The following is a 12,314-nucleotide window of genomic DNA, read 5'->3' as shown; positions in this document are numbered from 1 at the left end:
ACATAAAGTAACAGTTACAATAACTAATGTCCAGCAATGCCACCCATCAGTGTCATCAGTGCCACCCATCAGTGTCCATCAGTGCCCCCTATCAGTGCTAATCAGTGCCCACCTATCAGTGCCCATTCATGCCCATCTGTGCCACCTACAAGTAACCATCAGTGCTGCCTACGAGTGCCCATTGGTGCCATCTATCAGTGCCCTTCAGTGCCACCTATCAGTGCACATCAGTGCCACATACCAGTGCCACCTATCAGTGCCCATATTTGCCACCTATCAGTGCCCATTAGTGCCACCTATCAGTGCCCCTCATCAGTGCCAATCAGTGCCACCTCATCAGTGCCACCTCATTGGTGCCACCTCATTGGTGCCCATCAGTGCCACCTTATCAGTGCCCATTTATGAAGCCATATCAGTGCCCATCATTGAAGAAGAAAACGTACTTATTTACAAAATATTTAACAGAAAAAAGAAAAACTCCAAAATTTTCAGTCTTTTTTTATTTGTTGCGCAAAAAATAAAAATCGCACAGGTGATAAAATACCACCAAAAGAAAGCTCTATTTGTGGGAAAAAAATGATAAAAAAATTGTTTGGGTACAGTGTAGCATGACCACGCAATTGTCATTCAAATTGCGACAGCGCTGAAAGCTGAAAATTGACCTGGGTGGGAAGGTGTCTAAGTGCCTGGTATTGAAGTGGTTCAATATGTTTTTATTAACTGTTTATATTAAAGTATTACTGTGATTACCTTTTCGGGGGTTTTGAAATCCCTCATGGAGTAATGGGCTTTCATTTGTACTAGTTGTGATAAAGGTATCCCAAGGGCCTGTTACTCATATCTTTTTTTCACAGTTTATGTTTGGGTTTTAGGTAGAAGAAATTCTGTGCAAGATCATTACCAATTATGTCAAAATATAAAATAACAAGCCAATAGCTCCATCTTCCTTTTGAAAACAAGGAGAGAGGTGAGAGCTGCTAGAGATGGGCACCGGGCTGGATCAAGCAATTTGTTAATCCAACTGCAAATCCATCTTACCTGTCCTTATCATTTCTTATCTATTCAACTATTAAGCTGCTGAAACACATTTGTATATTTGTTAATATCATTGCATTGCTTCAGGTTAGCTTATTGTCTGCCCCTTCTGATCTATCTTATCCACTACTTTCTGACTTGGCCTCCATGTTCCAACCTTGTACAATAACATCATTGACTCAGAAACCTGTCTTCTAGCAAGGAAGATATGGAAACAACCTCGGAGGTCCAGTCCTTAACCGCACAGTCTAGTTCTCTAAACAAACATACTATACCTTCTCTCTATTATGTCTTATTTTTGTCCCAAGAAGTTCAAAAACAGCAAGATCATGCCAAGATTTTCCCACACAATTTATACCCAATCCACCATGTGCCAAACCATGGCAAAAGCAAGAAAGCCATCCATTTGGTTGAGGGGATCTTGGCATCATATTATTCTATCTATCTAAAATATTAACAGGCAGTTTTGACAATTTTAGATTTTTAGAACACATTGATGGTTATTTACAAAAGGAAAATCCACTTTGCACTGCAAGTGCACTTGGAAGTGCAGTCGCTGTAGATCCGAGGGGGGCATGCAAGGAGGATAAAAAACATAATTTTAGCTTGCACATGATTGGATGATAAAATCAGCAGAGCTTCCACTCATTTCAGATCTACCCATGAGATTTAGAGTGACTGCACTTTCAAGTGCACTTGCAGTGTAAAGTGGATTTGCCTTTCGTAAATAACCCCCATTATGTCACTTCTGATGTTGTATTCTGTCGTACAAAAAATGTTGTATTATGAGTAATCTCTTCACTTTCAACATGAGACTAGCATGCCACAAAAAAATGGATGTTCAGTCGTCCAAAAATGTAAGCGTGTGTACAAGGCTTGAACCTATGTACAAACTATATGTTCTCCCCTAATTTTTGCATCCTCTACTTTTTTTTTACTATGGAATGGTATTGAATGCATCATTCAGGATTAAATACTATTTTGACTGCTTGCCGACTGGCTCACACTGATATATGTTGGCAGAAGGGCATGTATAGGCATATTAACGTACCTGTACATTGACCTGTAAGTGGTTTGCGGGCGTGCACGTGTGTACCCGTCGCAAGCTCCGGGAGTGTGATTGCGGGTTCTGCAGACTTGATGTCCGCAGGGATACCCATGATCGTCTGACGGAGAGGAAGAATGGGAAAATTCTGATGTAAACAAGCATTTCCCTGTTCTGCCTTGTGACACTGACGCTGATCACAGCTCCCTGTAATCGGGAGCAGTGATCAGTGTTGTGTCACACATAGATCCTCCCCTCCATAGTTAGAATCACTCACTAGGAATCACTTAAAACCATACAGCACCACCTAGTGGTTAACCTCATTCACTGCCACTCACATTTACAAGCATTTTTAATTGCACTGATAGCAGTATAAATGTGAATGGTCCCAAAATAGTGCCAAAAGTGTCCGAACTGTCCACCATGATGTTGCAGTCATGATAAAAATCGCTGATCGCCGCCATTACTAGTTAAAAGAAAAACGATTAATATAAATGCCATAAAACTATCCCTTATTTTGTAGGCACTATAACTTTTGGGAAAACCAATCAATAAGTGATTTTTTTTTTACCGAAAAAATGTGGAAGAATACGTATCAGCCTAAACTGAGGGGAAAAAAACATTTATATATATATATATATATATATATATATATATATATATATATATATATATATATATATATATATTGGGGATATTTATTATAGCAAAAAGTAAAAAATAATGCTTTTTTTTCACAATTGTCGCTATTCTTTTGTTTATAGAGCAAAAAATAAGAACCGCAAAGGTGATAAAATACCACCAAAAGAAAGCTCTATTTGTGGGGAAAAAGGTAAATCAATTTTATTTGGGAGCACGACCATGCAATTGTCAGTTAAACAACGCAGTTCCAAATCCCAAAAAGTTCTCTGGTCTTTGGCCAGCCAAATGGTCTGGAGCTTAAGTGGTTAAATGCATCCAGTATTACATGCATAATCAATAGTACTCAGTTGGGTAAACAAACACTTACATGCAGGTGATCTATTTTGTGTCTATAAGGAATTGCTTCTTTTTAGTGTCAGCCAAATGCTGTTTAAGGGGAACTTACTACCATAGTAATGTTCTGTGAATATGCATTTTATAGGTTATTTTGTAAGTAAATAGGATTATTTATCTTGTAATGCTGCACGGAACACTTATTTCCGTCCAGATTTCCATACACAACTCATTCAGAAAAGCAGATAAATTGAACATGTACATAACTATCACACATAGCTTGGACCCCTAGAATAAGCAGCAATTTATTACATATAGTATAAAGATTCAAAAGGAATGAAAATTCCACACGGTCTGATGATGCTTTAAACAAATTTTGAAAAAATAAACGTATATCTTCTTTCCATCATGACCGTGTGCCATCGTTACGTTTCCAAGATTTAGATTACACAATGGGGCTCTTTTTTCTTAAAAAAAAAGAAAAATGTTGGCTGCCATTATTGACCTCTTTCTGAAAATGTTAGCTACCTGGCTATCTCTTGATTTCTTTGTGAGTTACTGACCTGGAACAAGCATACAGATTCAAGTGAAATCTGAACTTTATAACTGCTCTGATATATCAGCTCACACATTTCCTTAATTAATTATATGTTTAATTTTCTCAGCCATATGGAGGTCATACCCTAAACAATTTCAGGCAGCGTGTATTACATTCAGCCAGCATTCTAGCAAGAAATCAACACACAGGTTAGGGTAACTTACCTGCACCAGTTTCTATTGAAACCATAAAACAATTAGACCCCTTTCACACTGAGGCGTTTTTCAGGCGCTACAACCCAAAAAAATAGCACCTGTAAAGCGCCTGAAAAAAGCCTCAGCTGCAAACCCAGTGTGAAAGACTGTGCTTTCACACTGGGGTGCTGGGCTGTGCTGGCAAGGCATCACAAAAAGTTCTGCCAGCAGCTTCTTTGCAGTGGTGGAGGAGCGGTGAATACTGTAAAGCGCAGCTAAAGCGGCATTATGCAGGTGGATTTAACCCCTTTTGGACTGAATAGTGCTGCTAAAACAACGGTAAAGCAGCACTAAAAATAACGCTGCTTTACCGCTGACACCTGGGGTGGCTCAGTGTGAAAGGGGTCTTAAAACTATTAAGGGTAGGTTACAACTAGTTTGGTCATTTTTGTGACAACATTGTTGAAATGGCTTGAGATTCAAAGGGTAAAGTGTATATGGCCATTATTAAAGTGATCCTTCCCTGAAGAACATAATGTATGTGCATTTTTTAATTTCGTTTTTTTTTTTATGTGAAAATGCATTTTAGACATGTGCAGAATGAATAAATTTGTTACAGATGGCTTTGTTAAGTTAACAAATTTGACAGTGATGGTTTTGAATAGTGGACTATTCAGCAGGAACTGGCAGAGATTTGAACCATCTATGGATAAGCTGTGTGTACCCAAATCAAGCCATCGTTCGACTTGGGTACAACCAGCATATCTGATTTTGCCAGTGAGTTCTCAAGTTAGCTTCTTGCGCTTCCTGGCCTCCCCCACCCACTTGAAGAACTCAAAAGTTTATGGGAGGTATTCCCCCCATCAACACTGACTGTGTAAATGGGGGAATCAAAAGATTTTCTTTTCTGCAATCATCATCTATGGTTGGTAAAACCTTTAATAAAAGGACTGAAGCAGAAAACACTTTAAGGGTCTTAAGTTATAAAAGGCATATATGCTGATCTGGACACAAATGATGCTAAAATTATTAAGTCATAGAATATTGACAATTTGATTTTTGACACATTACTCTTCTTTATATTAATAAAGTTAATAAATAATTAATAATTAATAAAATGTGAAGTGTTCTAAGTTAAAAAAGAAATATTTGACTTTGCTGTCTCTATTTACAGTACAGTACTGCGCAAAATTTTTAGGCGGGTGTATTGAAGTGATTTATGGTAAGAATGCTTTCAAAAATATATATTTTGCTTGTTGTTATCAATTTAAAAAATGCAGAGTTGGCAAACAGAAGAAAAATAGAAAGCAAATCAATATGTGAACATCCTTTGGCTTTGAAACAGCATCAATTCTTTTAGGTACACTTGCACACAGCTTTTGAAGGAAGTCAGCAATATATTTAAATTTCAAATTTGTTTTAGAATTTGGTTTGAATGTGTTTAGAATTTGGATAATTCATTATTTCAGACAAAACTTTGTTTCGTTATCATTTATTTCAGAGACCTTTAAATTCGTTCCTGATTGTGATTTGGAAATTTACACCAAACATTAGACATGTGCAATTTGTTTTGGTGTGAATATAAATGTGAAAAAATGTTGGGTTATTCAGAGATTCGGATGTATTCAAATATACAATAGTAACACATTTAATTGAAATTAATTTAGTTTTGTTTCGTACATTCATTTTCTAATGGTTTTCAGAATGATTCAAATTAAAATCGATCACCACATCCATAACAACTGATGACTCGTCAGCTGTCAACAGGTTTCCCCCTGACAGTTGAATGTAAAGAGAAAAGTTGCTGGCATTTGAAAATTCTGAAAAAGTCAAGTGTGCCCCCCCCCCCCCCATCCATACCAGGAACTTCTGGTCTGGTACTGATTTTAAGATGAACCCCACGGCAAAATGTAAAAAAATGGTGCACCGCCCCACGCCCCCAATTTTTTTTATACCAGACCCCTATCTGTGCATGTAGCCCAGCAGACCAGGAAAGATGGGGACAAGCAAGGGCCCCCATTCCTGAACCATACCAGGCCACATGTCCTCCACATGGGGGTGCTATTGGGTAGGGGGGGCACTCATTGGGTGAGTGTCATTATGGGGCGGGGTCACCCAGTGATGTCACCACATAACCCCACCCCATGTTTATCCATCATTTGTGAATGATACTCTGCAAATGACATGAGGACATGGAGGCGGGGTCACTCAGTGACATCACAGGGTACCCCTATGTTTACCTGTCGGACAGCTGTGTCCCTGGATAGTATAGGAGAGACCCTCATCCTTTTTTTCAGAATTTTTAATTGCTGCAATTATTTTCTTTACATTCAGCTGTCAGCAGGGAAATCTACTGATAGCTGATGAGCCATCAGTTGTTATGGACACGGTGGCCGCCTTACCAGCTCTCTCCTTAATAACCAGCTATTCTTCACACAGAATTCAGATTAGTCAATCAGTTTTAGATCGATTTGAATCAGAAAATGAGGATTTTGTTAGAAAATTAATAAATGTAATGAAACTAAATTAAACTAAACTATTTCTGAAACTAATAAACTAACCTAAATTAGTAGTATAATGAATGTTTAGTGGACAATGAAACAATTGAGAATGACAATGTAGAATTTAGTAATATAGTCTAAAAATAAACTCGCAGTGCTGGGTCTAGAGATGAGTTGCATTAAGTACCAGGATGAATGGCAGTCAAACAATTAGCAGGTGGAGTTGGAAGGGGGAAAGGCCTCAATTACTGCGTTCAAAAGCATATTTCAAATTGAGTGGAGGATAAAGGATGAACCAAAGGGTCATTGGTTAGCAGTCTAGTTTGAAAGCAGTAAGTGTATTAGAAACATTGCACTATAGATTGATGGGTAGAGTTTGGAAAAAGGATTCCCAGACATCAAAAAAAGTTTGTACCCGTGATTCCTTGCTTAAGGAGGACTCCACATAAACATAGAAGTGGTAGGGGGTTCCAGGTAGATCCACTTATGGATAATGGTTTTCTGTGCTGCAAGTAATGTAATAATGATTAGTTGTTTATAGCCTCTTAAGATCTGGAAAATTGATTAGACCAAAAAATACCAATTCAGGGGTTGGAGGTAAGTTGTTTAAAAAAGATGTGGTGGTATAATGTACCGCTGAGTGTCAAAAACCGTTTTTTTTTTTCGTTATAAAAATTTGGGATCTTACTTTATTTTCACTAGTTTTATTCTTCACAAAATGGATATTGATTCTTGCTTTGAAGAATCATTTATATTGAGTATGTTTTTATTTTTTTATTGTAATTTTTATTATTTTCCAAGAAATTCCAAAGAATGTGAGCAAACAGAAAATAAAATATAATACAATTACAAAGAAGAAGCTATAACAAGCAATCTGATGGTACAAGTACCAATATATTAAGAGGGGGTTGCAGTGAATAGATCTGGCGCTATACCTATATATTGTCAGAGAATATGTCACTGGGGACTCATTTGTCCGAAGTGTTCAGTATAATAGCGGGTGGTAATAAGAAATAGGATTAGTTATATTAGTGTACCAATAAAATAAAAAGTGTTAAACCAGCCCAATTATATAAAGAATTAAAGTGTACAACATCCTACCACTTGGTGTAGCACTAGTGAAATATAAAAAAATATATATTCCGAAAAATCAAAAAATTAAAAAAATATTTTTCAAAAACAGTAAATATTTTCCAGCATGCTGGCTATATAAGTGAAAAAATAAAGAAATAATGGAAACTAATAATCCTCAAAAGGGTTGTGACAAATTGCTGGTACAAATAAATATATAAAGTGCTAGTGCTATTGCATTGCTGATAAATTTGTGACAATAAGTATAAAACCAAGACAGACTGTGCTGTTTTCAAAACTGTTAGTGCACTGATGTGACGGTGAAGTTTATACAAAAACTTAAGTACCAATATATGTTCCTTTTAATGTTTAAAAAGGTTAGGGTACCAAAATAATATCTGATTTTGGAGATATTACTATGTTTAGTCTCAAAGCATGGAAGAATAATGTACTAAGTGTCACGGCTGGGCTTAGCCCTTCTTTTTCTGAGCTGGCTTCTGGCTTGGCTGACTATCCGTTCCGGTTACTGAACTTTGGCTATGTTTTGACTACGTTTGTTCTTTTTACTTTTATTATTAAACAAGTGTGATTTAACTGTACTTCTGTCTCGGTCCGATTTCATGGTTTCTGACAGTAGGTGAAGGCTATGAATTCAGAAGATGTAAAAAATGGGTGCATAAAGAATACCAATTTTGAGCTAACTGCACACCCCGAATAGAATTTTACAGAATATACAATAAGTTCCCCTTGGGGTTTTTAAGCAACAATGAGAGACAGCAACAAATAAAAAAATAATTTGTTTATTATTAATCAAAAAAGCATTATAGCCACAATGATTTTAAAATGCAAGCTCTGTTCAATTCAATATAAACCACCCTACTACCCCAATGCATTTAGACCATCTAGAAATTACGGTCTTCTTCGGGGGGGACAATACTGTGAAAGGGCAGCTTTTGTCACATTTCTGCGAAATATCAAAAAAAGAAAAAGAGATCAAAATCTGTAAAAAGATTAGTTTAGTAATTGTTATTTATATGATCCACTTGTGATATTTACCATTTCCACCAATCGTTTACACTTGAACCAGAGACTTTTATTCTGACGTATTCAAAAAAAGCTATATTTTTCTCCCTAAGGGTGGTCCTGGGCTTGTCACAGTGAATTTCTCCCACTCCCACTCGTCCCACCCACTAAAATAGAGGGGGCGGGAAAGAAGGGGAAGGAAAAAAGGGGGGCGGGGGAGAAATTCCCACGAAGGTATATAAAGTCACAGGCTTGCAGGAAATGACAATGTTTTGGAGTTTTCCTGGGGGAAACAGGAGGGAGACCGCGGTGTCGCCCAGTGGGTGGCCGCACCTAGAAATATCAAAATTCCTTATGAGTGTCATATATTCAATATATTCTCTATGTGAAAAGGTGGATATAAATCTATATGTCAAACTAAATATATAGCATAATATCCCTTTAATGCCCCATAGCCTTGACATTTTATATATTTGGAATTATCCATTAGTCAATATAAATGTAAAAAGGTAGATATAGATCTATATGTCAAACTGAATATATAGCATAATCTCCCTCAATGCCTTATATCCTCGAAATTTTATATGTTTGTAATTATCCATTAGTCAAAAACTTTAAGATTATTAGTTAATTGCTAAAGAATTGAAAGAAGTGAAGGGACTCATGGTCCCGTTTTAAAAAAGTGCAGCCTACCTGGCTGAATGGATGAAAAGTGAATGACCAATACATGTAGTGAACTAATTAATCTAATAAGTTTCAATTACTATGATGAAAAAAATGAGTGAATAAAATGTGTTGAAACAAAACAAGTGCCCAATGATAATAATGTGAAATCCAATACAATAAAATTGTGTAAATGCTAGTGTTCTCATCAAAGAAAAATGAATTTAAAATTATGAACAGATTATTACCTGTTAGTAGTGCTTAATGAGCATGAAGGATGGCCAGGGAAGTGTGCTTTAAATTCTCTGCTGCAGGTGTTATATAACACAACCCGCAATGATGCAAAAGAAACTGCAACTAAATAAAGTAAAGTAAGGACGTTTAGACAAGAAACGTTCCAATCAATTAATGAATTATTTTATGGATTGAGAGAGCATTATCCTCAGAGAGGAACTGCTGATAATGATATTAACCTTTCAAAGCATTATCTTACCTGTGCATATAGTCTTATCTTATGGCGCCCCAGGGTTCAACTAAAGTAATCCTGGTTTGTGCGTTATATTTATGCCACTTACTTGATTGCTAATTGTATTCTTATGTGTTCTCTCCTTTGTGCGCTTAATCCAACCCACATTACATTACTGGCTCACTTGTCATCCCCTCTGCATTTATTGGGGGGGGTGGGGATAAGGAAAAGGGAGGGGGGAAGGATATAAAGGGGAAGAAGGGAAAGGGGGAAAAAAAGAGAAAGAGAGGATTTTTTTTTTCACTTTTTATTAGAGATAATATTCACAGAAATTTAAGGAGGAAGGTAGAGGAGATAGAGGGAGAGGAATCCCCACCTTACACATATTGAAATTAGGAAAAATAGTCACGGGTAAGAGGGAAACAGTAAGGTTAAAAATATAGGATTTATAAGGGGACAATGTAGGTCACAGGGGGGTAGAAAACTTGTCTCCCCCCCCCCTTTTTTATGCCTCCCTCACCTCCCATGCCTCCTGGTACTGAGTCGGTCAGTGAAGGTGAACCCATGCACTTGGATTTCACACGTCTCTCTGCAAATGAGAGAACCTTTATGAGGAGGGAGAGATTGTGCCTTTAATGTGGCCAGAGAGGTCACTTTTAGAAGTCGGGTCCTACCCATCCAGGGAATGCCCTAACCTTGAGGTCCAGTCACAGACAGACCTTAGGTGGCATTGTTTCATCCTCAGTTATCCAGAAGGATAAGCCTCTGGTTTCGGTTATCCTTTCTTGGGCTGAGTCGTCTGTCGAGATACAGGCTCTAGGGGATGCAGCCTGCTCTTGATGCTGCCTTTGTATCGAAGCACTCAATTCTGCTGCAGCTGTGTGACACTCTATTTTCCATTGAGGCTCTTGACGGGAGACCTCTACAGCTTGCCCATGTGACTCATGAGATGGTTCCATTGTCCATGGCCATATGGGCTCTTTACCATAAGATATTCCAATTCCAAGTTATTTCCTCACCTAAGTTTCGGCTGATAATTGGTTATCCTTGGTTACAGAGGCACAACCCCTCTTTTGATTGGCTCCATGCTGAGCTGCTCTCCTGGTCATCACAATGCAGTGAGACATGCTTCCATAAGGTAGCCAAGGTTCTGTACACCTCTTCACTCTGCTCCCTGCTAGAGGAGTACCGCTTTTTAGCAATATCTTTGACAAAGGTCAAGCCAATAGTTTGCCTGCACACCGGCTGTTTGATTACACAATTGTCCTTCAACTTGGTGCCATACTCCCTCGTCGCAGAGTTTACCCTTTGTCGGTCTTGAAAGGGTAAGGCCATGGAGGAGTATGTTGCAGATGCACTTTTTCGAGGTTTCATCCGCAAATCCTCGTCTCCTGCTGGTGCTGGTTTCTTCTTTGTGAAGAAGAAGAGTGGTGAACTGAGACCTTGTATTGGTTATAGGGGTCTCAGTCATTTAATGACTAAGAATGCCTATCTGATTCCATTGATTACGGAGTTATTTGACTGCCTCAAGGGAGCAACAGTTTTCACAAAGCCTGATTTGAGAGGGGCATACAATCTTGTGAGGATTAAGGAAGGTGATGAGTGGAAAACTGCGTTTAATACCAGAACAGGCTATTATGAATACCTCGTAATGCCTTTTGGCCTTTGTGACACCCTGGCAGTTTTCCAGAAATTTATTAACAATGTTCTCTGAGATTTGTTGCAGTTATGTGTGGTGGATTATCTTGATGATATCCTCATATTTTCCAAGTCCCTGGAGAGCCACCACACAGATGTCTGTCGTTTACTTAAGAAACTATGTCATTTCCACTGCTGGTTTTTTGATGGACCCAGAGAAACTTTGGCAGTCCTACAGTGGCCCCAACCCGTGGGTTTACATCCTCTGCAGCGTTTCCTGGGCTTTGCTAACTATTATCGGAAGTTTATTCATAACTTCTCCTCTCTGGTAAAACCTCTGACTGATATGACCAGAAAGGACGGTAACCCACAGAGTTGATCTTCGGAGTCCATTAAAACCTTTGAGAGTCTCAAGGCTGCCTTTGTTTCTGCTCCTGTGTTGGTACATCCTGATCCTGCGTTGCCTTTTATCCTTGCGGTTGATGCTTCTGAGACTGGTGTTGGCGCCCTTCTGTCTCAATGCCCTACCTCTGAGAGGGCTATGCATCCTTGTGTCTACTTTTCCAAGAAATTGTCACCTGCGGAGTGCAATTGTGAGATTGGTGACAGAGAGCTGTTGGCGATCATTTTAGCCCTGAAAGAATGGAGACATCTCCTCGAAGGTACCACTGTGCCAGTTCTCATTGTTACTGACCATAAGAATCTCACATTCTTGTCTGAGGCTAATTGCCTCTCTCCCATAAGTGTGTGATGGGCTCTTCTCTTGTCAAGTTTCAATTACATTGTTTCATTCTTACCCGGTACTAAGAATGTAAGGGCTGATGCCTTGTCACGACAATTTTCCTCCACTTCCAAGCTGGAGTCTTTTCTAGTTCCAGTGATTCCTCCTTACCGTATTCTGGCTATGGTTTGCACCAGTCTTACTTTTCCTTTGGGTGTCAAAATTCTTGCTGCTGAGGTCCATGCTCCTTCTGAGAAACCTTGTAAACCGCTGCTTTGTCCCAGAGTGTCTCCATACTGCCGTGCTCCAGACTTACCATTCTCCCAAGGCTTCTGGCCACCCTGGGAAGATTCAACTCGTTTGGGCCATTTCCCAACAATTCTGGTGGCCTAGTCCATGTGCTGGTGTAACTGCCTTCATAGCTGCCTGTTCCATGTGTACTCA

This window comes from Lithobates pipiens, unplaced genomic scaffold, assembly GCF_037356315.1.
Source record: "Lithobates pipiens isolate NorthernLeopardFrog02 unplaced genomic scaffold, aLitPip1_a1.2 Scaffold_13, whole genome shotgun sequence".
NCBI classification, from domain to species: domain Eukaryota; kingdom Metazoa; phylum Chordata; class Amphibia; order Anura; family Ranidae; genus Lithobates; species Lithobates pipiens.
Note: the sequence above shows the minus strand (reverse complement) of the source record.